Raw genomic sequence first — 25,126 nt, forward strand, 5'->3', positions numbered from 1 at the left:
CATGGAAGATTTTTATTTCCCTGTCTAATTTGAGAGATAGTTTTGCTATGTAGGAAATTATTGGCTGCAGGTTGTTTTTGTTCAGAGTTTGGAATATATTACTCCAGGCCCTTCTGGCATTCACAACTTGGTTTGGGAAATCTGGAGTTATTCTAATCAGTTTGCCTCTAAATGTCACTTGGTCTTTTGTTTTGGTTGCCTTTAAGATTCTTTCCTCATCTTCTTCATTCGTCAGTTTGACTATTATGTAGCATGATGAATCTTTTATCTGATCTTATCTAAATAGGGTTCTATAAGGTTTTTGTGCCTCTCTATTGACCTCTTTTTCTATGTTTGATATTTTTCTGATATTACTTCTTTGAAAAGATTTTTGATCCCTTTGGATTTACCTTCTATTCCCTTTTCTATGCCTGCTATTCTTAGGTTAGCTTTTTTCAGATGGCCCATATTTCCTCAATGTCCAATTCATGCTGCTGAATATTTTTTAATTCTATACTATGCATTTGTTTTTGAAGTGATTATATTCTAAGAGCAAGATTCTCTTCTCTATGTGGTCTAATAGATTGTTTATATTGTTTGAATTGATGTCTTCATTCCAATGATTGCATTCTTTATTTTTTTCAGATTCTCTCTAAATTCTTTTCAGAAGTCCTATATTATTTCTACAGTTATATTCCTGATTTGCACTTCTGGTGACCCCTGCAATTCTGTGTTCTCAGGATCTGTTATTGTGGTGTTGTGGGATATCATGGTTTCCTTGTTATTCGTCCTTCTAATGATTTCAGAAGTTTGTGTCTGTTGCTTTTGATAGATTTCTTTCAGTTTCTAGCTGGTCTAGCCAAGCACAGGTTGTCTTGTATTAAACAGTGAAAATTGAGTGAGGAAATAAGTGAAGTTGTAAATGTAATAATATGGTAAAGACACAGATAGGATCAAATACAATGAGAATGTGAGTTTGGTAAGGTAGTATATAGTAGATTAAATTAGAGATAATGAATATGTATTAGTATTCTAGTAATCATAGTTGAATCTTTAGTATAGTGATATGAAGTGGATTTATTTTATTTTTTGGCACATGCTTATATATTTTTTAATTTAATATATTTTTATTGGTGCATTGTAGTCAAACATCTCAATGGAATACAAGACTTGTGAGGATATACAAGAACACATCATCCAATTAGTCTTTATCCAATCCCCATCCCATTCTCTCCCTCTCCCTCTATCCCATGCTTGATTTAGTGATTAATTTTGATATATTTGTTTAAGTACATGATGTGCTTTAAAGAGATTCCATCTTTCCCTATTCCATCCCCTCTGATAGGTCACCTTAATTGCTCTTCCATAGGGCCCTTTCTCCAACTAGATTTCTTCCTATTAGCCATTTCTTCCTAGTTTTTGCATATTAGAAAAAGCATCTGATTTTTTATTTTCTGTAATATTTCTCTGTGTATGCTGCATTGCAGATTATGACCACACTATTGAAAGCCCCGGCACTGGCCTGGCCTCCCAGCAGATTCTGATCCCAGCCTCAGAGGCCCCAGCAATGGCATTGCCTTAAGGCAGGCTCCTATCCCGGCCTCGCTGGCTCCAGCAATGGCCTCGCCACACAGCAGGCTCCGATCCTGGCCTTCCTGACCCCAGCACAGTCCTCGCCACATGCCAGGCTCCAATCACAGCCTCAGAGGCCCTAGCACTGGCCTTGCCTCATGGCAGGCTCTGATTCCAGCTTTGCTGGCCCCGGCACCGGCCTCACCCCTCAGCAGGCTCTGGTCCCCGCCTCAGAGGCTCAAGCACCGGCCTTGCTTCATGACAGGCTCCGATCCTGGCATCACTGGCCCCAGCACAGCCCTAACCCCTCTGCAGGCTCTGGTGCCAGCCTTGGAGGCCCCAGCACTGACCTTGCCACAGGGCAGGCTCTGATCCCAGCCTCAAAGGCCCCAGCACTGGCCTTGCCTCACAGCAGGCTCTGATCCCAACCTTGCTGGCCCCAGCACTGGCCTCACCCCAAGACAGGCTCCAATCCCGGGCTCAAAGGCCCAAGCACTGGCCTTGCCTCATGGGAGGCTCCATTCCCGGCCTCAGAGGCCCCAGCACCGGCCTTGCCTCACAGCAGGCCCTGAAGTGTATTTAATACAAGATAAAAGAGGAAGGGAAAGGAATGGAGAGAAGAGCATAGGTATGTACAAGGGAAGAAGCTTGAGAGAGAGGTTAGAAAGAGCACAAACAAATAAGCATTCACACACAAAACAAAACAAAAACAAAATAAAGCAACCCTACAATTATATGAAAATTTAGCAGACTGGGCCTCTGCTGTCTCTCTCTGTGCAGACACTAAGTGCCACCAGTACCTTTACTATTGCAAGCATGGTTCTATTAGTCTTTCTAAGTCTATGCAGATGGCCAGAATCCATGGGGCTGGATTTAGTGTTAAGCAGAGGTCACACTTCACACTTTCAACAGATGTGAATTCTGACTCTCCCCCTGCTGCATAGGTGGTAGATGCCTCTGGGACCAAACTCTGTAACAGTTTTTCTTCTTTACAACTATAAATAGGCTGGTCTGGCTTCTTCCCATTGGGTGGTGTGTAGTGATTCTGGAGATCCTACTATTTGGATTTTGTGTTTAGTATGTCTCCTTCTATGCTTTCTAGCAATGCAGAGCCTGAGTCTCTCTGATCCTCTGCAATTTCCAACAGCAGACTCTATCCCCATCTTCACTGGGTTTAATCATAAAGTGTCAGACCAATGAAGTTTACTGTGGCTGTGAAAGTTCCTGGGGGTGTACTGGTGTTTTTCTGTGGGAACGGCAGGTTTACTTATGGTTTTGTTGAGTGCTGCTCTGGATCTCTGGAGGGCATGGTAGGAGCTCAGCCTCCAATGCTGCAAATTGTAGCTGGTCTTTGTGCAGGAGAAAGTGATGGCTTACAATTCTGATGATCTGCAGCTGCTTACTTTGTTTTAAGTCCTTGGTTGTTTTCCTGTGTGTCTCTGGACTCAGATGCAGTGAGGCAAGATAGGGTGACTGCAATGCCTGCTATCATAAGCTGAATGTTTTTTTTTTTTAACTGCTCTCTGGGTCTTCTAGCTTTTTTACCTGCTGCTTTTTACTTATTATGTTTTTTTTAAGTTATGGTGTTTTCTTGCTTTTGTAAGAATGCTGTTTTAACACAATAGAGATCAGATGCTAGCAGGACTGCTAAGTGTTGCTTCCCTCGGTGCCATCTTCCCTAAAGACTGCTTCAGTCTCTTTGATTGCTATAGGTCAGTTTAAATTTATTTGAGTCATATTCATAGCATAAATTCCTGGCAATAAAGAATATGGAATTAAGAATATTTAGAATATAAAACATGTTTAAAAAGTGTTGTCTGGCTTAGGTACAGAGTGACACTTTGATCCCTGCTTAAAAAATTAAAGAAAACAATGTGATAGACATACAAAGAATCTCAAAATAGTATTATAAACAATTATGTATCAACAAATTGGATAACCTAAAAGAAATGGATACATTCCCTGATGCATACAAATTACCAAAACCTAATTTTGAAGAAAGAGATAATCTTAATCAACAATGAGTTAGGGTATTTAATCACTAAAAGTCTACTGTTAAAGTCCAGGACCAGATATCTTTTCTGCTAAGTTCTACAATACTTTTAAAGTAGAACTAATGCCAATTCTTCTTAAATTATTTCACAAAATTTAAGAGGAGAGAAGACTTTCAAACTAATTTTATAAGGGTAGCATCACCCTAATACCAAAGCCACAAGGAAGACTGGGTTTTAAAAATTCTAGGTAGGGGAAAAAAGAGGGAGAAATTTGTTGGTGTAGGAAGTGAGATGGGCTCGAAAGTTTATTAGCAATCATAATGATATAATAGGAAAAAGGAGCAGATATTTCTAGACAAATTATTTGTTCTGAGATGGTTCTATTATTTGCTAAGTATGAATCCACAGTGTTGTCTTCCCTTGTTGGACTCATAAGCCCATTAAGATATTATACAAAAATACAGAAAGTATTTACATAAGAATACTACATTTTATCAAATCCTTCATGTACAGGAGACCCTTCATGTACAGGAATCCAGATCACAGTATGGCTTTGCTAGATCACGTTTCTTGGGTATCCTATTGCTTTCTATTAGGCAATAATAATCAAATGAAGATGGTCCTAGATGACTCACTATAATTTACTGCTGAACAAAACCTCATTAAAGCACTGCCAATCTAGTTGTTGTAACATTATGTACCACATTATAGTTAACTTTTAAAATATTTGCCGACTATGGAAGTTTCTAAAGATGGACTTCAAAATGTCTAATATAGGTTGAATGTGACAACAGGATATGCTTGGGTTTTTTTGTTTTTGTTTTGTTTTGTTTTATTGAGACTTAGGATTGAACCTAGGGTCATTCTATCTCTGAGCTACACCCCCAGCCATATTTTTTATTTTTTATTTTTTATTTTGAAACAGGGTCTCACTAGGTTACAGAGGGCCTCACTAAATAGCTGAGGCTGGCCATAAACTTGAAATTCTCCTGCCTCTGCCTTCCAAGTACTGAGATTATAAGCATGGGCCACCATGCCTTGCAACAAAAGAAGATTCTTAACTGAAAGAAAATACATATTATCTCTTGCTTTGTGAAGAACTCTTGATTGCATTTAATTTATTTCATATTAAAGGAGCTCAGTGTCCTGATGAAATGATTAGGAAACTATAAAACTGCAGGCTAGATTATATACATACAACCTGAGAGAAAGTTGTTGCACTCTGAGACTGAGATTAGTTACAGCTCTGATAAAAAATAAATAAACACAAACACATGCATTGGCACACCTAGTAATCACAATAGTTGGGAAGCTAAGATAGGAGCATCACAAGTTTATGGTCAGCTTTTGGAATAAAAAAGAATCTTGGGGGGGTAACTCAAGTGAGTTTAATCCTTGGTTTCAATCCTCAGTAACACACACATGTGCACACACACACACACACACACACACACACACACACACACACAGATAAATGCAAATGCAAATTTTGATAGCAACCTGTCTTTACTGCTCTACCACCTTCTATGGGGCAGATTTCATTCTTAATTGTCATAGCTTTTATCAAACCAACTAGTTTCATGTTGTTGAAGACAAGGTTCTTAATTAAGTTTTACCCTATGTTCAGTTAAGAAAGCACTTTAGACTTCTGGGAAGATGACGACAGAGAAAAGTGGCATTTACAAGTCTCGCTAACAATAGATCTCTATTACCACAAAATCAGCACCTTTCATAGCCGGTAAACACCATCAGCAGAGAAATAAAAACTGTAAAAACAAGGGACAGAGAAAAAGAGGGCTGGAAAAATAACCAGACCCCAGAAAAGAAACCAGCCTGCAGTGCCAAAGCTGGAGCCGTGGCACAGAGCCGCGCTGGCGCCATCTTCCCTCACAGCACCAGGCTCCAGAAAAGAGGGGGACTCAAAACTGAGCTCAAAACCAGAGACTAGATACACTGGCCTCACGGCTGATGACGCAATAGCAGTGCCATACTGCCGGCGGCAGCGGCGAGTTCACAGGACGGCTCCAGAACAGTGCACTCAACAACCCACCAGGATCCAGAGAGGAGGGGTGGACAGCGAGCCGAAGTGAGCAGCTGCAGAACAGCTGGGCGGAATTCAGCAGTTTTTCAGGCGCAAGGAGCTTATAAAGCTCCCGGGGTCTAAGCTCAGCACACTCTGCAGGGACTCAGACCCGAGCTCAAAACCAGAGAAGAATTACGCTAGCCTCAGGGCCAAGGGCGTGGCAGTGGCACCATATTGCCAGTGGCAGCAGCAGTGAGTTCACCAAGTCCACTACAGCTCCATCAAATGCACTTAACAACCGTGAGTCAAATTGCGGCCCCTAGAGGAAAAATCCCAGTACTGCACTCCTGGGACTTGCGCAGATAGTCTCCCTGGGTCAGATATTTTTGCAGTCCAACCTAGTGGGGGAGTGGCAGTGGCAGAGATATCACACCATAGTTGCAGCCCCCTGTGGGAGAACACCCAGAACGGAGCCTCCATGGTTTAAAGCAGCCTCGATTGACTACCTGGGTCTGACTTTGCAATACAACCCAGTAAAGGAGTAGTGGTGACTGAGATACTACAGACTTGAGATCCAGAGCACCTTAAGTGAACTTGTAGTGACCCAGGGAAGAACCCAGAGTAGGCACAAACTTTCAAAATTATGGGAAAGAGAAATAGCAATGGAGCAATGAATGCCCAAAACCCCATAACATCAGAACCTGGTAACAGAAATCTACAGATCTTAAAAGATCAAATCAGGAAAATAACTGTAGAAATAATAGAGGACTTTTGAAAAGATGCAGAGAAAGTAAAAAAAAAAAAGATAAAGGATGCAATCATTGAAGTAAAGGCCTCAATTCAAAGTATAAACAACAGATTAGACCATATGGAGAATAGAATCTCTCTCCTAGAAGATGATCACTCCAAAAATAAATGCATAGTCTCTAATTTAGAAAAAAAATCAATGTCAGGAATTTGATATTGAAGAAATATGGGCCCATTTTAAGAGACTAACCTAAGAATAATTGGAATAGAGGAGGGAAAAAAAGGTGAAACCAAATGGATCAATAATCTTTTCAAGGAAGTGATAGTAGAAAATTTTCTAAACATAGAGCAAGAAGTAGAAACACAGGTCCAGGAAACTTATAGAACTCCCTTTAGAAAAGGTCAGAGAAGAGGATGCCCACACCACATAATTGTCAAAATGATTAATGTGGAAACCAAGGAGAGAATCTTAAAGGCAACAAAAACAAAAGGCCAAATGACATTCAGAGGCAAACCAATTAGAATCACTCCAGACTTCCCAAACCAAGTCATGAAAGCCAGAAGGACATGAAGTAACATATTCCAAACTCTGAAAGAAAACAACTTCCAGCCAAAAATTTTCTACCCAGCAAAACTATCTATCAAATTATATGGGGAAATAAGAATCTTCTATGACAAACAGAAACTGAAGGAATTTATGTCTTCAAAACCAGTGCTAGAGAAAATACGCAAGGAGATTAAGTGAAAAGAAGAAATAGGTAATACACCAGAACCAAAGAAACAAGATTTCCAATTCAGCAGACAACTAAGCAAAGAAGAATAAACAGTATCTCAAACAGAAATAAAATCTTAACATGTGAGGAATTAAAAATTATCTCTCAATAATCACACTGAATGTAAATGGCCTCAACTCCCCAATAAAAGACATAAAGGGGCAAAATGGATTAAAAACCAGAATTCATCCATCTGCCGCTTACAAGAAACACAGCTTACAAGTAAAGATAGGAACAAACTCAAGGTAAAGTACTGGAGCCAGTTAATAAATGCTAATGGAACTTGAAGGCAAGCAGGAATAGCAACTATGATATCAGACAAGTTAGACTAAAAACCCATACTTATTAGAAGAGACAAAGAAGGTCATATTTTACTGCTAAAAGGAACAATACAGCAAGAGGAAATAACAATAATCAATTACATCTATGCCCCAAACATAGGTGCACCTACTTTCATAAATCAAACTCTTTGTGACATGAAGTCACACATAAATCCCAATACAATAATACTGGGAGACTTCAACACACCTCTCACAACATTAGACCAATCTTCCAGACAAAGGATCAGTAAAGATACCTCAGAACAAAAGAACACTATTAACCAAATGGAACTGTTGGACACATATAGAATATTCCATCCACATACAGTGGAGTTTACATTTTCCTCAGATACTCACGGAACCTTCTCCAAAATAGATCGCATCCTGGGACACAAAATGAGCACTAGCAAGTTTTAAAAATGTTACATACTTCCCTGTGTCATTTCAGACCATAATGGAATGAAACTAGGAAACAACTCTAAGAAGACCCAGAGAAACAACATAAACAAGTGGAGACTGAACACCACACTTCTGAATGAAGAATGAGTCATAGAAGATGTAAGAGGTTAAATCAAGAAATTTCTAGAAAAAAAAAGGAAAATAAAAATACAACATATCAAAACCTCTGGGACCCTTTAAGGTAGTATTAAGAGGAAAATTTATAGCACTGAGTACTCACATAAGAAAAACAGAAAATCTTCAAATAAATAACCTAACAACATCTCAAATCCCTTGAAAAGCAAGAAAAATTGAACCCCAAAACCAGCAGAAGACAGGAAATTATTAAAATTGGAGCAGAAATTAACGAAATAGAGAATCATGAAACAATACAGAAAATCAACAAAACCAGAAGCTGGTTTCTTAAAAAAAATTAACAAGATAAATAAACCACTAGCAAACCTAACTAAAAAAAAGAGAGAATCAACCCAAATTATGAAGATAAGGGATGAAAAAGGAGAAATTACTACTGACAGTGTAGAAATACAGAGTATTAATAGGAACTACTTTTGAAAAACTATACTCCAACAAAATGGAAAATCTGGAGGAAATCGACAACTTCCTAGATAAATACACCCTTCCTAAACTGAGTCAAGAAGATACAGAACACTTAAACCAACTAAAAACAATCAAAGAGATTGAAACAGCAATAAAGCACTTACCATCAAAGAAAGGCCCAGAACTAGATGGTTTCCCAAGTGAATTCTATAAAACCTTTATATAAGAGTTAACCCAATACTCCTCAAACTATTTCATGAAATAGAAAAATCCGTGACTATCCTAAATACATTCTATGAAGCCAACATCACACTAATACCCAAACCAAATAAATACAGTTCAAGGAAAGAAAACTACAGGCCTATATCTCTGATTAACTTGGATGGAAAACTATTAAACAAAATACTAGCAACACGCATTCAAAACCACATCAAGAAAATCATACACCATGACCAGGTAGGGTTCATCCCAGGGATACAAGGCTAGTTCAAAATAAAATAAATAAATAAATAAATTCATGTAATTCACCATATAAACAGAACCAAGGACAAAAATCACATGATCCTTTCAATACACCCTGAAAAACATTTGATAGAATTCAACATCCATTTATTATAAAAAAAACACTGCAGAAAATTGGAATAGAAGGAACATATCTCAACATTATTAAGGCAATCTACAATAAGCCCATGGCCAACATCATATTAAATGGGGAAAAACTTCAAGAATTACCCCTAAAAACAGGAACAAGACAAGGATGTCCACTATCACCACTTCTCTTCAATATAGTACTAGAGACTCTGGCCAGAGCAATAAGGCAAAAAAAGGAAATCAGAGGACTACAAGTAGGAAAAGAAGAACTCAAACTTTCACTATGTGCAGATGACATGATACTATATTTAGAAAGCCCAACAAACTCAACCAAAAGGCATATAGAACTGATCAACAAATTCAGCAAAGTATCTGGATACAAAATCAATCTTAAAAAATCAGAAGCTTTCCTGTACACCAACCATAAATCCACTGAAAAAGAAATTCAGAAAACACTTACACTCAGGATCTCCCACAAAAAAAATAAAATACCTAGGAATAAACTTGAACAAGGAGGTAAAATATCTCTACAAAGAAAATTATAAAACAGACTTCCGGGAAGATGGCGACGGAGGAAAGCGGCACTTACAAGTCCCGCTAACAATCCAACTCTACTACCTCAAAACCAGCGCCTTTCAGAGCCAGAAAACACCACAGCAAAGAAATAAAAACGGTAAATACAAGGGACAGAGAAAAAGGGCTGGAAAAACAAGTCACCGGAAAAAAACCAGCCCGAAGTGCCGCGCCCGCGCGGCGCGGAGTGGCCGGAGCAGCCGGAGCGGCCAGAGCCGCAGCGCGGATTGGGGGGAGCCGCTGAGCGGAGCGGCCTGAGCAGCCGGAGCAGCCAGAGCCGCGGTGCGGAACGGCCGGAGCGGCCAGAGTGGCCAGACCCGCGGTACAGAGCAGCTGGAGTCGCGGTTCCGAGCAGCTGAGCAGAGCGGCCAGAGCAGCCGAGCGGAGCGGCCAGAACAGCCGGAGCAGTCAGAGCTGCAGCGCGGATTGGCTGGAGCGGCGGCGCGAAGTGGCCGGAGCCGCGGAGTGGAGCGGCCGGAGCAGCCGGAGCAGAGTGCCCAGAACAGCTGAGCGGAGCTGCCAGAGCAGCCGGAGCAGAGCGGCCAGAACAGCCGGAGCAGCCAGAGCCGCGTCGCGGAACGGCCGGAGCGGCCGGAGTGGCCAGACCCACGGTGCAGAGCAGCCAGAGCCGCAGTGCAGAGCGGCCGGAGCAGCCGGAGCGGCCAGAACCGTGGTGCGGAGCAGCCAGAGCCGCGGCGCAGAGCGGCCGGAGCGGCGCGGCCTACATCTCCCCTAGCAACACCAGGCTCCAGAGAGGAGGGAGACTCAAAACAGAGCTCAAATCCAGAGAGGAGGTACTCTGGCCTCGCGGCTTAGGATGCAGAAGCAGCGTCTTACTGCTGGCGGCAGCAGCGAGTTCACCGGACAGCCCTAGACCAACCCACTCAACCAGCCACCAGTCGCCTGAGAGGAGGGGTGGACAGCGAGCCGAGGTGAGCAGGTGCTGAACAGCCGGGCGGCAGTCAGCAGTTTTGTTGGTGCAGGGAACATCTAAAGCTCCCAAGGGCTGGGCGCAGCACAACTGGCAAGGACTCAGAGCAGAGACCAAAACCAGAGAAGAAATACGCCGCATCACGGCCGAGGGTGTGGCAGTGGTGCCATATTGCCAGTGGCGGCAGCAGCGAATCCACCGAGTTCACTACAGCTCCATCAGCGCACTCAACAACCGTGAGTCAAATTGCGGCCCGTAGGGGAGAAATCCCAGTACTGCACTCCCAGGGACTTGCGCAGATAGTCTCCCTGGGTCGGAGATTTTAGCAGTGCAGCCCAGTGGGGGAGTGGCAGTGGCAGAGATATCATACCATAGTCACAACTCCCCACTGGAGAACGCCCAACTTGGCACCCCCCACGGTCTAAGCAGCCTTGATTGACTCCCTGGGTCTGAGACTTTGTGATACAACACAGTAAAGGAGTAGTGGTGACTGAGATACCATAGACTAGAGATCCAGAGCATCTTAAGTGAACTTGTAGTGACTCAGGGAAGAACCCAGAGAAGGCACAAACTTCCAAAATCATGGGAAAGAGAAATAACAATGGAGCAGTGAATGCCAACAACACCACAACATCAGAATCTGATAACACAGAAACCCAAAGATCTCTAGAAGATCAAATTAGGAAAATAACTTTAGAAATAATAGAGGACTTTCGAAAAGAATTTAGAGAGAGTCAAAAAGAGATAAAGGATGCAATTAATGAAGTAAAGGCCTCAATTCAAAGTATAAACAACAGATTGGACCACATGGAGAATAGAATCTCGCTTCTTGAAGATGATCATTCTAAAAATGAACGCATAGTTTCTAATTTAGAAAAAAAAACCCGACAGCAGGAATCTGACATTGAAGAAATATGGGCCCATTTCAAGAGAGCTAACCTAAGAATAATTGGAATAGAGGAGGGAAAAGAAGGTGAAACCAAAGGGATCAACAATCTCTTCAGGGAAGTAATAGCAGAAAATTTTCCAAACATAGAGCAAGAGGTCGATACACAGGTCCAGGAAACTTATAGAACTCCCTTTAGACAGGATCAGAGAAGAGGATCCCCACGCCACATAATTGTCAAAATGACTAATGTGGAAGCCAAGGAGAGAATCTTAAAGGCAACAAAAACAAAAGGCCATGTGACATACAGAGGCAAACCAATTAGAATCACTCCAGACTTCCCAAACCAAGTTATGAAAGCCAGAAGGGCTTGGAGTAACATATTCCAAACTCTGAAAGAAAACAACTTCCAGCCAAAAATTTCCTACCCAGCAAAACTATCCATCAAATTAGATGGGGAAATAAGAAGCTTCCATGACAAACAGCAACTGAAGGAATTTATGTCTTCAAAACCAGCGCTAGAGAAAATACTCAAGGAGATTAACTGCAAAGAGGAAATGGGTAATTCACGCCAGAACCAAAGAAACAAGAATTCCCATCCAGCAGACAACTAAGCAAAGAAGAATAAACAGTATCTCAAACAGAAATAAGATCTTAACATGTTGGGAATTAAAAATTATCTCTCTATAATCACACTGAATGTAAACGGCCTCAACTCCCCAATAAAAAGACATAAAGTGGCAAAATGGATTAAAAGCCAGAATCCATCCATCTGCTGCTTACAAGAAACACACCTCACAAGTAAAGATAGGAACAAACTCAAGGTAAAGGGCTGGAGCAAGGTAATCCATGCTAATGGTACTCGAAGACAAGCAGGAGTAGCAACTATGATATCAGACAAGTTAGACTTCAAACCCAAACTTATTAGAAGAGACAAAGAAGGTCACATTTTACTGGTAAAAGGAATAGTCCAGCAAGAGGAAATAACAATAATCAACATCTATGCCCCAAACATAGGGGCAGCTACTTTCATAAATCAAACTCTTTGTGACATGAAGCCACACATAAATCCCAACACAATAATACTGGGAGACTTCAACACACCACTCACAATACTAGACCGATCTTCCAGACAAAGGGTCAGTAAAGATGTCTCAGAACTAAAGAACACCATTAACCAAATGGACCTCTTGGACACATATAGAATATTTCACCCAACTACAGCAGAGTTTACATTTTTCTCAGCTGCTCATGGAACCTTCTCCAAAATAGATCACATCCTGGGACACAAAATGAGCACTAGCAAATTTAAAAAATGTTACATACTTCCCTGTGTCATTTCAGACCATAATGGAATGAAACTAGAAATCAACTATAAGAAGACCCAGAGAAACAACATAAACATGTGGAGACTGAACACCACACTTCTGAATGAAGAATGGGTCATAGAAGATGTAAGAGGTGAAATCAAGAAATTTCTAGAAACAAATGAAAATAAAGAAACAACATATCAAAACCTCTGGGACACTTTGAAGGCAGTATTAAGAGGAAAATTTATAGCACTGAGTGCTCACATAAGAAAAACAGAAAATCTTCAAATAAATAGCCTTATGACACACCTCAAAGCCCTTGAAAAGCAGGAACAATTGAACCCCAAAGCCAGCAGAAGACGGGAAATTATTAAAATTAGAGCAGAAATTAATGAAATAGAGAATAAAAAAACAATACAGAAAATCAACAAAACCAAAAGCTGGTTTCTTGAAAAAATTAACAAGATTGATAAACCACTAGCCAACCTAACTAAAAAAAAGAGAGAATCAACTCAAATTATGAAGATAAGGGATGAAAAAGGAGACATTACTACTGACAGCGTAGAAATCCAGAGGATTATCAGAAACTACTTTGAAAAACTATACTCCAACAAAATGGAAAATCTGGAGGAAATCGACAACTTCCTAGATAAATACAACCTTCCTAAACTGAGTCAAGAAGATATAGAACACTTAAACCAACCAATAACAATCAAAGAGATTGAAATAGCAATAAAGAGCTTACCATCAAAGAAAAGCCCAGGACCAGATGGTTTCCCAAGTGAATTCTATAAAACCTTTATAGGAGAACTAATCCCAATACTACTCAAACTATTTCGGGAAATAGAAAAAACCGGGACTCTCCCAAATACATTCTATGAAGCCAACATCACACTAATACCCAAACCGAATAAAGACAGTTCAAGGAAGGAAAACTACAGGCCTATATCTCTGATGAACTTGGATGCAAAACTATTAAACAAAATACTAGCAACACGCATTCAAAACCACATCAAGAAAATCATTCACCATGACCAGGTAGGGTTCATCCCAGGGATGCAAGGCTGGTTCAATATACGAAAAACAATCCATGTAATTCATCATATAAACAGAATCAAAGACAAAAACCACATGATCATCTCAATAGATGCTGAAAAAGCATTTGATAAAATTCAACATCCATTTATGATAAAAACACTGCAGAGAATTGGAATAGAAGGAACATATCTCAACATTATTAAGGCAATCTACAATAAGCCCACTGCCAACATCATATTAAATGGGGAAAAACTTCAAGAATTTCCCCTAAAAACTGGAACGAGACAAGGATGTCCACTATCACCACTTCTCTTCAATATAGTACTAGAGACTCTAGCCAGAGCAATAAGGCAAGAAAAGGAAATCAAAGGAGTACAAATAGGAAAAGAAGAACTTAAGCTTTCACTATTTGCAGATGACATGATACTATATTTAGAAAACCCAACAAACTCAACCAAAAGGCTTATAGAACTGATCAACAAATTCAGCAAGGTATCTGGATACAAAATCAATCTTAAAAAGTCAGAAGCTTTCCTGTACACCAACCATAAATCCAATGAAAAAGAAATTCAGAAAACACTTCCACTCAGGATCTCCCACAAAAAAATAAAATACCTAGGAATAAACCTGACCAAGGAAGTAAAAGATCTCTACAAAGAAAATTATAAAACACTGAAAAAAGAAATCGAAGAAGATCTTAGAAGATGGAAAGACCTTCCATGTTCATGGATTGGCAGAATTAATATCATTAAAATGGCCATCGTCCCAAAAGTGATCTACAGATTTAATGCAATGCCCATTAAACTACCAAGATCATTCCTCACAGACATAGAAAAATCAGTCCTTAAATTTATCTGGAATAACAAAAAGCCCAGAATAGCCAAGGTAGTTCTCAGCAACAAAAACCACGCAGGAGGAATCACAATACCTGACTTTAAACTATACTACAAAGCCATTGTAATAAAAACAGCATGGTACTGGCAAAAGAACAGATATATAGACCAATGGAGCAGAATAGAAGACCCAGAAACAAGTCCACACACTTTCAGCCAATTGATTTTTGACAAAGGGGCCAAAAACATACACTGGAAAAAAGATAGCCTCTTCAACAAATGGTGTTGGCAAAACTGGTTAACCATATGCAGAAAATTGGATGTTAATCCCACTTTTTCACCCTGTACAAAAGTCAACTCACGATGGATCAAAGACTTGGAAATTAAACCAGAGACCTTGAAGCTCCTTGAAGAGGGCATAGGTCCAACACTACAACACATAGGCACAGACAAACATTTCCTCAACAAGACCCCAAAGGCACAACAAATTAAAAGGAGAATCAATACATGGGATTGCATGAAACTGAAGAGCTTCTGTTCAGCAAAGGAAACTATCAAGAACCTCAATCGAGAGCCAACAGAATGGGAGAAGATTTTTGCCACCTACACCACTGATAGAGGACTAATATCTAGAATATACAGAGAACTCAAGAAACTCAACACTAAGAAAACAAAGCATCCAATAACAAAATGGGCAAATGAACTAAATAGACACTTCACAAAAGAAGAAATTCAAATGGCCAATAAATGCATGAAAAAATGCTCAACATCACTGGCAATCAGAGAGATGCAAATCAAAACCACCCTGAGATATCACCTAACTCCAACTAGAATGGCCATCATTCAAAACACAAACAACAACAGATGCTGGCGAGGATGTGGAGAAGTGGGAACTCTAAGACATTGTTGGTGGGATTGCAAATTAGTGCAACCACTTTGGAAAACAGTATGGAGAATCCTCAGAAGAATGGGAACAAATCTTCCATTTGATCCAGCAATACCACTGTTGGGTATCTACCCAAAAGAAAAGAAACCAAACTACCAAACTAATGCATGTGTATCTATGTTCATAGCTGCACAATTCACCATAGCCAAACTATGGAACCAGCCAAGATGTCCATCAACAGATGAATGGATTACAAAACTGTGGGATATGTACACAATGGAATTTTACTCAGCCATCAAAAAAAACTCAATTACATCATTTTCAGGGAAATGGATGGAACTGGAGGACATTATGCTAAGTGAGATTAGTCAGGCACAAAAAATAAGAAATCAGATGCTTTCCCTAATATGTGAGAGTTAGGGAGAAATGGGTCATAGGAGGAACTCTTGGGAGAGGATCAGTAACTTTTAACTCTGTTTACATTGTCTTTGGATATACAATATTTTTTTTTTTTTAGGGAGTTTATTTACTCTTTTGTTGCCTGTGCCATTGAAATCATATCCAAGAAATCACTTCCAATTTCAATGTTGTGAGGTTTTATGACCCAGATTTTCTTCTAAAAGCTTATAGTATTAAGATTTATATTTAGGTCTTTTATCTATTTTGAGTTAATATTTGTATATGTGTTAGATAAGGGTCCAATTTTATTCTTTTTCATTTATTATTATTTTTCAACAATATTTAGTTAAAAGACTAGTATTTCCTCCACCAAAAGTTCATGGAAACCTTGTCAAAAATAACTTGACAATGTATGGAAGAATTTATCTCTAGGCTTTTATTTAGCTCCAATGGTTTATATATCTGCCTTTAGAACAGTACTACATTGTTTCAATTATTGTAGCTTTATATGGTTTGAAATCAGAAAACATACATCTTCTAGCTTTGTTCTCCTTTGAGACTGTTTTGGGTATCTAGAGTCCATATTCCATATCAGGATAGATTTTTTCTGAAAAATAAATAAATAAATGTATGATAGTTTCACCTAAAAAAAAAAAAAAGAAAAAATATTCTCTGGTAAGAAAGAAAGCAAAAAGAAATATTGAAATGTTATCTTTAAGTCATCAAAAGTTTGGTACCAGACAAATGAAACTGTTATGTGAGATTATCAATGTTAATATTGTATAAATTGTTATAATACTAGATGTCAACCAGTAAGCCAAGCGTGGGAAGGAGGGATGGGGAGGGAATGGGGTGGGGATCGTGGTAGGGGCTAACTGGGCGAGATGTGCATGTATGTCTACAAAAGTATTTTCTTTATACCACTATGATGTGTAAATACACTGCACCAATAAAAAATAAATTAAAAAAAAAATAAAGAGACAGAAAAAGTAAAAAAAAAAAAAAAAAAAACAAAAAAAAAAAAAACAAAGAGGAGGGTAGGCACACCATTCTTGGGCTCTGATTCAAAATGTGATTTTAAAATTATTTTTGGTTGGCACAATAATTATGTAAGTTATGGAACACAGTGTGATATCTCAATAAATAAGATATATTTTATAGATTAAAAAAAAAAAAAAAAAAAAAAAGAAAATTATAAAACACTGAAAAAAGAAATCGAAGAAGATCTTAGAAGATGGAAGGACCTTCCATGTTCATGGATTGGCAGAATAAATATCAGTAAAATGGCCATCCTCCCAAAAGTGATCTACAGATTTAACGCAATGCCCATTAAACTGCCCATGGAACTGGAGGACATTATGTTAAGTGAGATTAGTCAGTCACAAAAAATAAGAAAGCAGATGCTTTCCCTAATATGTGAGAGTTAGGGAAAAATGGGTCATAGGAGGAACTCTAGATGAAAAAGGAAATCCTATAGAGGAGCAAACAAGGCAACCTAAAGCAGGAGAAAGGAGGGGCGAAGAGGAAAATCTCTAAAACACACAATGCACTTAAACATATCGAAGTCAACCACTAAGCCAACCAAGGGAAGGAGGGATGAGGAGGGAATGGGGTGGGAATTCGGTAGGGGTTAAATCAGTGATGTGTACGTGTATCTACACACAAGTTTTTTAACCCAATATGATGTATGAATATAATACACCAATAAAAAAATTTTTTTAAAAAAGAAAGAACTTAGCTGGGCATGGTGGCGCACGCTTGTAATCCCCGTGCTTGGGAGGCAGAGACAGGAGGATCGTGCAAGTTCAAAGCCAGCCACGTGCACTGGCTTAGGAAACCCTGTTTCCAAATAAAAATGTAAAAAATAGGTCCAGGAGTGTAGCCCGGAGGTAGAAGGGCTTCCAGGAAACCCAGTACTACAAAGAAAAAAAAAAGAAATAAAGAACTTAAATTCCCTATAATCTTGAACTTTAGTTTTAATTAAACATAGATATAAATATAAAACTAATAACACATAATTATGAGTTTTTCTTGCAGTATAAAAGGCCTAAAGTACCAAAGCCCTAGGTTTTGTTGAATCCAGAGCCTTGTGAATTTTAGGCAAATTCTCAACCACTGAGCTATATCCCCAGCCCCATAACTGTATTTGTGTACAACATATCTGCAAATGCTTTGTTGAATTATGAACTAAAGTTAAAATGATTCTAAATAGAGTAGAGCAAACACTTTGGATTTTACTCATAAAGGCAGCCACATTAATACTAGAAGTTGAGAAAATGAGAGAGAGAAAAGGAGGAGAGAAGAAGAAGAAGAAGAAGAAGAAGAAGAAGAAGAAGAAGAAGAAGAAGAAGGAGGAGGAGGAGGAGGAGGAGGAGGAGGAGGAGGAGGAGGAGGAGGAGGAGGAGGAGGAAGAAAGGAAGAAAGAAAGAAAGAAAGAAAGAAGGAAAGAAAGAGAAAGAAAGAAAGAAAGAAAGAAAGAAAGAAAGAAAGAAAGAAAGAAAGAAAGAAAGAAAGCTGTCATGAAGTTAGGAACATGTATACAACTGAAACTCCATTGTGGGCTTGTTTCCAGGACAACCTGATGAAACTGAAATCTGCAGATGCTCAAGTTTCTTATATAAAACAGCATAGTATAAATGCATATAACTTATTTGCATCATTCTATACACATTTAATCATTTTAGATTATTTATAGTACCTAATACAATGTAAATCCTATGAAAATAGCTGTTATAGTATGTTCTTAGGGAATAATATCAATAAAAACTCTGTACACATCCAGTATGGACACAGTTTCCTTCTCTCTTTTTCCTTTTTTCTTTTTTTTTCTTTTTCTTTTTTCTTTTTTTTTTTTTTTTGCGGGTCTGGGGATGGATCCAAGGGGCATTTGACCTCCAAGCTACATCTCCTGCCCTATTTTTTATTTATTATTATTATTTTTTTGGCGGATTTGGGGATGGAAACCAGGGGCATTTGACCTCCTAGCTACACCTCCTGCCATATGTTTTATTCTTTATTTTGAAACTGGGTCTCACTGAGTTGCAGAGGGCCTCACTAAGTAACTGAGACTGTCCCCGAACTGCAGTCCTCCTGTCTCAACCTCCCGAAATCTGGGATTACAAGCGTGCTCCACCATGCCCAGATCACAATTTTCTTCGAATATTTTTCATCTGCAGTTGTTTGAATCCCAAGATGTGGAATTCATAGATAAAGAAGACAAAAAAATAATTTGCTAAAAAAGAAAATGGAATTTTTTATGTCGAGTGATTTTGTTAATGACAATGTGATACTAAAGAAAACATATGACCCTTCACTCTTTGTAATTGGATAATCTCACTTAAAATAATATTAATTGGGATACAAGAGAGACTCCAGATAATGAGGAAAAATCTCAGAGGAGCTAGGGAGAAGAAATAAGGTTAGGAATGAAGGAAGACTCAGGTTCATTAATAAAAATACTACCATAGACTATGTGTATACATGTGAATATATATCAATGTCAAGCTGGGTACTTCATATTGAATGTATGTTATTGCATTGTGTGTCAATGCATGTATGTCATTCTCAGCATGATTTGCATTATGATTAAAACTATAATGCAACCAATAAACACACAAAATGATAATGTAATATATTCAACACATAATCCTTATAAACCAAGTCCTTTGAAATTAAGTGTTTAGTTATTTCCCTTCCAAATAGAAGAGAACCAAGGAGTTTTTTTAAATGTTTCATTTTTTATTACAGTGGCAAATTAGCCTCAGTCAATTCTTAAGTCAGATTGAGGGATAGATGACTTTTGTACCCAGTTGTACTATTTGGTTTTGAAGCATAAAAGGTTGTATACCAGTTGAAAAGTTTGATTAAGACTGCATATACTCAGTGCTACTCCAAGCTATAATAGCACCTGCTCAAATATTATTGTGGAGATGAAACTGGTTAAGATTTACAAACATACGAGGCAGTAGGAGTATTTGAAAATGAGATGGGACAAATAGATCCTTTCTTTGTCATGCCTAAAACACAGCCTGTTCTAATATTGAACAAAACCCAAACCAACCATTAATATCTTTGTTTTCTCCTACTGTCTGTTCTGTTGTATGTTTTAGTTTGGTTTCAGTGACCAAATCCTGCCCTTGGATTAATCAGTATATAGTTTTTCTTAGTGATAGACAACAGTCTAATCTTCTGAATCAATGAAATATTAAATATAGAAACTATCCCCGGAGGGACCTAAATTGAAAGAACAAAGGATTCAATGGGCAGTTGATGATTAATTCAATTGCAAAAACTGATACTATAAAGATAATGGAGTCTAGTGATAGGAATGTCTTTTGTTCTAATGGAAACATGATACATTATTAGCATACGAGCAAGCTGGAAAATATAATCCTCTATTTCTAAGCAATTATACTGTCTTTACCTTTTGTAGGTTGAGTAGGTGGGAAAGAAATAAAAATGTTTAGATTTCTTACTATCTCCATAGTAATCATGCTAATGAAGCCAAGGACATGGGCTTAGTTATTATTTCAGCTGGTTAGTTAGCTCTGTTCTGTTTTATTTTGAAAGCCCATAGTTTCCATCTCTCTTTGTGCTCAACTTCCCAAATCAGGAAACATGTCTAGCCATCTACTCCTTAAAACATAAAACTGAATTCAAAGAATAATCTGGTGAAGTAGACTGATATTGCTTGGTATACACAGAATTTGCTAATATTGTCTAACGTTAAAAACTTGTCAAGATTTTTACATAAAATCTCATTTTCAAAAATTTGTTTTATCTTAAAAAATTAAAATATATAGAAGCCCAGACCAACATTTTCCAATTTGCCATGTACTCACTGATTTCCTACTATGTGCCAGGCATACTCTGGGCTATGATGAGGCAACAATGATATGAAAAATATTGACTAGTACCAATTAGGGTCTGCTTCCTAAAATGCCATAATTTGACAGTCTTTCAGAATTTTCATATACCCCTGATATCCTTTATATTACTTGCCTTTCTTTTACATTGATATTAAGCTTGCAATTATGTAATAAATTAATCCATACTGAAGTGTAAATTGCTATGACAAAGAAAAATGAACTATACATTCCCTAGGTTATTTGCATTTAAAAAATACAAAGTCATACCAAGAATGGCAAATCTCTGACATTGTTGCTATTACAACACTGTCCCAGACACATAAAATATATGTGTGTGGGGTGTAGTCAAATGCAACAAAAATTATTTCTTGCTGAGTCTAGATTTTGTAATTAGAGTAGGATCAGAAATTAAAATGTATATGTCATCACTACTTTAAGCCAAAGAAGTGACGTACTTGTGAATTTCCAAGCCTTAAAAATCTGGGTATTTAGCCGGGCGTGGTGGTGTATGATTGTAATCCCAGCATTTGGGAGGTTGAGACAAGAGGATCGCAGTTCACAGACAGCCTCAGCTACTTAGTGAGGCCATCCGCAACTCAGTGAAACCCGGTTTTAAAATAAATAATAAAAAATAAATAGGGCAGGGGGTGAAGCTCGGAGGTCAAATGCCCCTGTGTTTTGTCCCCAGACCTGCCCCCAAAAAAACAAAACTGGGTATTTAAAGTATTATGTGAAGGATAACAAAATACATCTTAGAATACAACAAAATCATGTTATTAGTAAATCTGGTCCTGTTGCAAATGATAGCCTTATATTCCTAATTATGGCCACCTATTTTATGTAATTGAACACAAAAAGCACCAGGTTGATAAAATTATATTACATCCTGATTATTAGAGACTCATTTCAAATAAATGTGCTATAGACACCAGGTACACAGTGTTCAGTTATACATGTCTTTATTTGTAAAACAAAGACAGAGAGAGAGAGAGAGAGACAGAGACAGAGAGAGAGAGAGAGAGAGAGAGAGAGAGAGAGAGAGAGAAGAGCAAAACCTGAGTTACCAAGAAGAATATGAAGTACTTAAAACTAAATCTCTCTACTCTTTGAAAATAAATTAAGATCAACAAGGAGAGCAAAGAAAACTATCCATAACCTACTTCAGTAACATTACTAAAATACAGACAATTCTACAAACATTAAATTAAAATAGAGCTACAGAAATAAGTACCCAAACTAAGCACAATTTTTTCTGTAGCCCATGCCAGGCCTATGAGTCAGACAGAAAGTAAGTGTAAAGAAGGTCAGGGCCTAGGTATACCAAAATTGATCAAATATTTTCTATTAAAAAGAAGTACTGCCCTTGAAGGGAAAATACTGAGAATAAATCTCAGACCTGACATATAAAGGCACTGACTACCAAAAATCAAAAAGTAATGTACTTTGAAGAACACAGAATGAGAGTTGTTATATTTGAAAAGACACAACTGGGTTCACAGAGGCACTGACTTTGTATGGGTATCTTTTTGAGGTTCATTGATAAAATTAAAGAAGCAAGCAAGAGGTAGAGTTGCAGAATACTGCATAAATAAAAGTAAATCAGCCGGGCGTGGTAGCGCACATTTGCAATCCCGGCATTTGGGAGGCTGAGACCAGAGGATCACGGTTTGGAGACAGCCTCAGCTACCTAGTGAGGCCCTCTGTAACTCAGTGAGACCCGGTTTCAAGATAAAGAATAAAAAATAGGTCAGGGGGTATAGCTCGGAGGTCGAATGCCCCTGGGTTCCACCCCCAGACCCGCAAAAAAAATAAATAAATTGCAAAATTAAGATATATATCACTCCTTTTTTCCAAAAAGTATCATTGAGTCTTAAAAACTAAATTTTAACAAAAACTAGAAAATTGAGTAACCTCATAAGTAAACTAAACTCATGACTTCTATCTGCATACAACTCCTATTGCTAGTCTAGGAAAATAAAATATTTCCAAATAAACAAAAAAGCAGATAAAATCCTCACAAAGCTCTATAAGAAGAACATATAAAATAATAATTTATTTCACCTGATGAGAAACTTCAAGTAACTAACACTTAAGCATAGAAAAATAGCAATAAAATATTTCAATCCTAATAATCTTTAAATGAACATTTGAAGATAAGGAGGAAAATGTTGAAATAAAATATCTTAAAATAAATCTCAGAGAAAAAGATTATTTAACAATGAATCTTAGAGCAAAAATAGGCAAGATGAGACTAAATGCAGAAAACAAATTGGAGAAAATTATTTTTAAAATCTTGAAAATAAAAACTATACTAAATATTGACCATGGGGGAAAAAATGTAATGATATGCAATGATGAGCAGCCATAAAATGGCAAAGAGAATGAAGTTGAAGGGACGAAAGAAGTGTAAGTGAGCACATAAAATTATTGATATAGAGTATAGTCATAGAATTCAATTTTGCATATAATTATAATTATTTCTCCCTAAAAATATTAAAGTAGAACTAATATTTTAAATTATTTAAGCTGGGCATGGTGGTGCATGCTTGTAATCCCAGCACTTTGGAGGCTGAGACAGGAGGATTGCACAGGTTTGAAGCCAGGCTCAGCTACTTAGTGAAGCTCTCAGCAACTTAGTGAGACCCTGTTTCTAAATAAAGTATAACATAGGTCTGAGGGTATAGCCCGGAGGTAGGAAGCCTCTGGGTTCCACCCTCAGTACCACAAAAAGAAATTATTTAAATATTTATTTTTTGAAAACTTTCCAAAAATAAAAACTTGACTTCAAGTATTGAAGGGAACAACATTCAATAACTTAACAAGTACCTTAGAAAGCTGATTAAAAGGGTTGATTTCAAACTATATCTTACTAAAATTATTAGACTTTAGTAATAAAAATAATCATCCTTTGGGTTTTGGAGTGGGAGGAATAATTGATGAACAAAAGTAAACCAAATTGGTATGAAATATATGAACAAAAAAAGTGAGGTTAAGTAGAGAATCATGTTTACATTTCACAAAAAGGGACTGTAAGACAAGAATTTTTATCCAGATCACTTGTCCTTTGATTTTTAAGTATTCAAGATATGGTTTTAACATGCAATGACTCAGGGAATACTCTGTTCACAAGTCCTGCTAGATTGAGTTGGCAAATTTTTTCTGTAAATAATTAGATGGCAAATATTTTGAGCTTTGCAAGCCATATAGCTACTATCACAGTGATTCAATTTATAACAAAAGGCAGCCATAGATGATATGTAAACAAGTGAGTGTGATTGTGTTCCACAAATATTTTATTTAGTAACACAGAAATTTAAAATCTACAAAATATTTATATGTACTAAAATATTATTACTATCTTGAATTTTTCATTTTTGTGCTTTTATTTGTGTATTATAGTCTCACATCATACATTATATGTTCACAGTGATAGTGACATACATGCACACAACACTTGGCGAGTTTTAAAAACTGTTCTTAGCATGAAAAACAATGGGACAGATTTGGCTACAAATTATAGATATTATTGAACTGTTATAGGTGACAAGCTTTATCCAACTAAGGCATGAGGAACTCTAGTTAAGAGACTGATGGTGAGCACTTTCTTTACTAGTTGTATATTTAAGATTAAAACAAAGGTGGGGACAAGGATAATTGGATAATAATAATGTTATTTTTGACAAGGTAGTAATAATGAAACAAAATTAAAAGGAAAAGAGGAGAAAAGAAAGTAAAGTAAGTTTATTGTTACATAGAGTCAAAGTATAATTTCAAACTGGAAAACCAAATAAAAGTCAAGCAAGCAAAAGGAGGACTAAAATAATTAGAAAGTATAACAACATGAAGTTAATGAGTACAAGAAAAGTACAAACCTTAATATGAAAAACTTGTGAAAGAAAAATATAAAATTAAAATAACTATAAATATAACATAAAACAATAATATGAAAAGTAGAGACAAATTACATCTGTCATATCAATAAATATAAATATATTTAACTTGTCTCTTAAAAGAAAAATATTTTCAAATCAACTCACAAAATAAAACTCAATTCAGTTTATAGGAGTCACACTTGAAATAAAGTCAGAAATAACAAAAAAATAAGGAATATGCAATGATTTTAACAAGCAAATGGAAGGAATAAGAAAGCACAATTGCAATCCCTATTGCAAAGTAGAACTCATATTTTCAAAAAAAAAACACTAACCACAACAAAGAGAATACTTGGTAACAAATTATGACTATGGACTAAGTAATCTAACACCCCCCTTTATAACGAAGAAACTGGAAAAATATTCAAAAAAGCTATAGAGAGATTTGGAACAACAAAAAAAAACAGAATAGCAAAAGTAGTTCTCAGCAACAAAAACCATGCAGGAGAAATCACAATATCTGATTTTAAACTAT

General features: G+C 37.5%; 1 protein-coding gene across 3 annotated transcripts in view; it reads left to right on the forward strand.

The window, feature by feature from the left end:
• The window catches only part of TENM1 (teneurin transmembrane protein 1), a gene marked incomplete at both ends in the record, with an annotated part of 892,332 nt that overhangs the window by 370,891 nt on the left and 496,315 nt on the right, over positions 1 to 25,126 (forward strand). The window lies entirely within an intron of this gene.

The sequence above is a fragment of the Muscardinus avellanarius genome (genome assembly GCF_963383645.1).
Source record: "Muscardinus avellanarius genome assembly, chromosome: X".
Lineage (NCBI taxonomy): Eukaryota > Metazoa > Chordata > Mammalia > Rodentia > Gliridae > Muscardinus > Muscardinus avellanarius.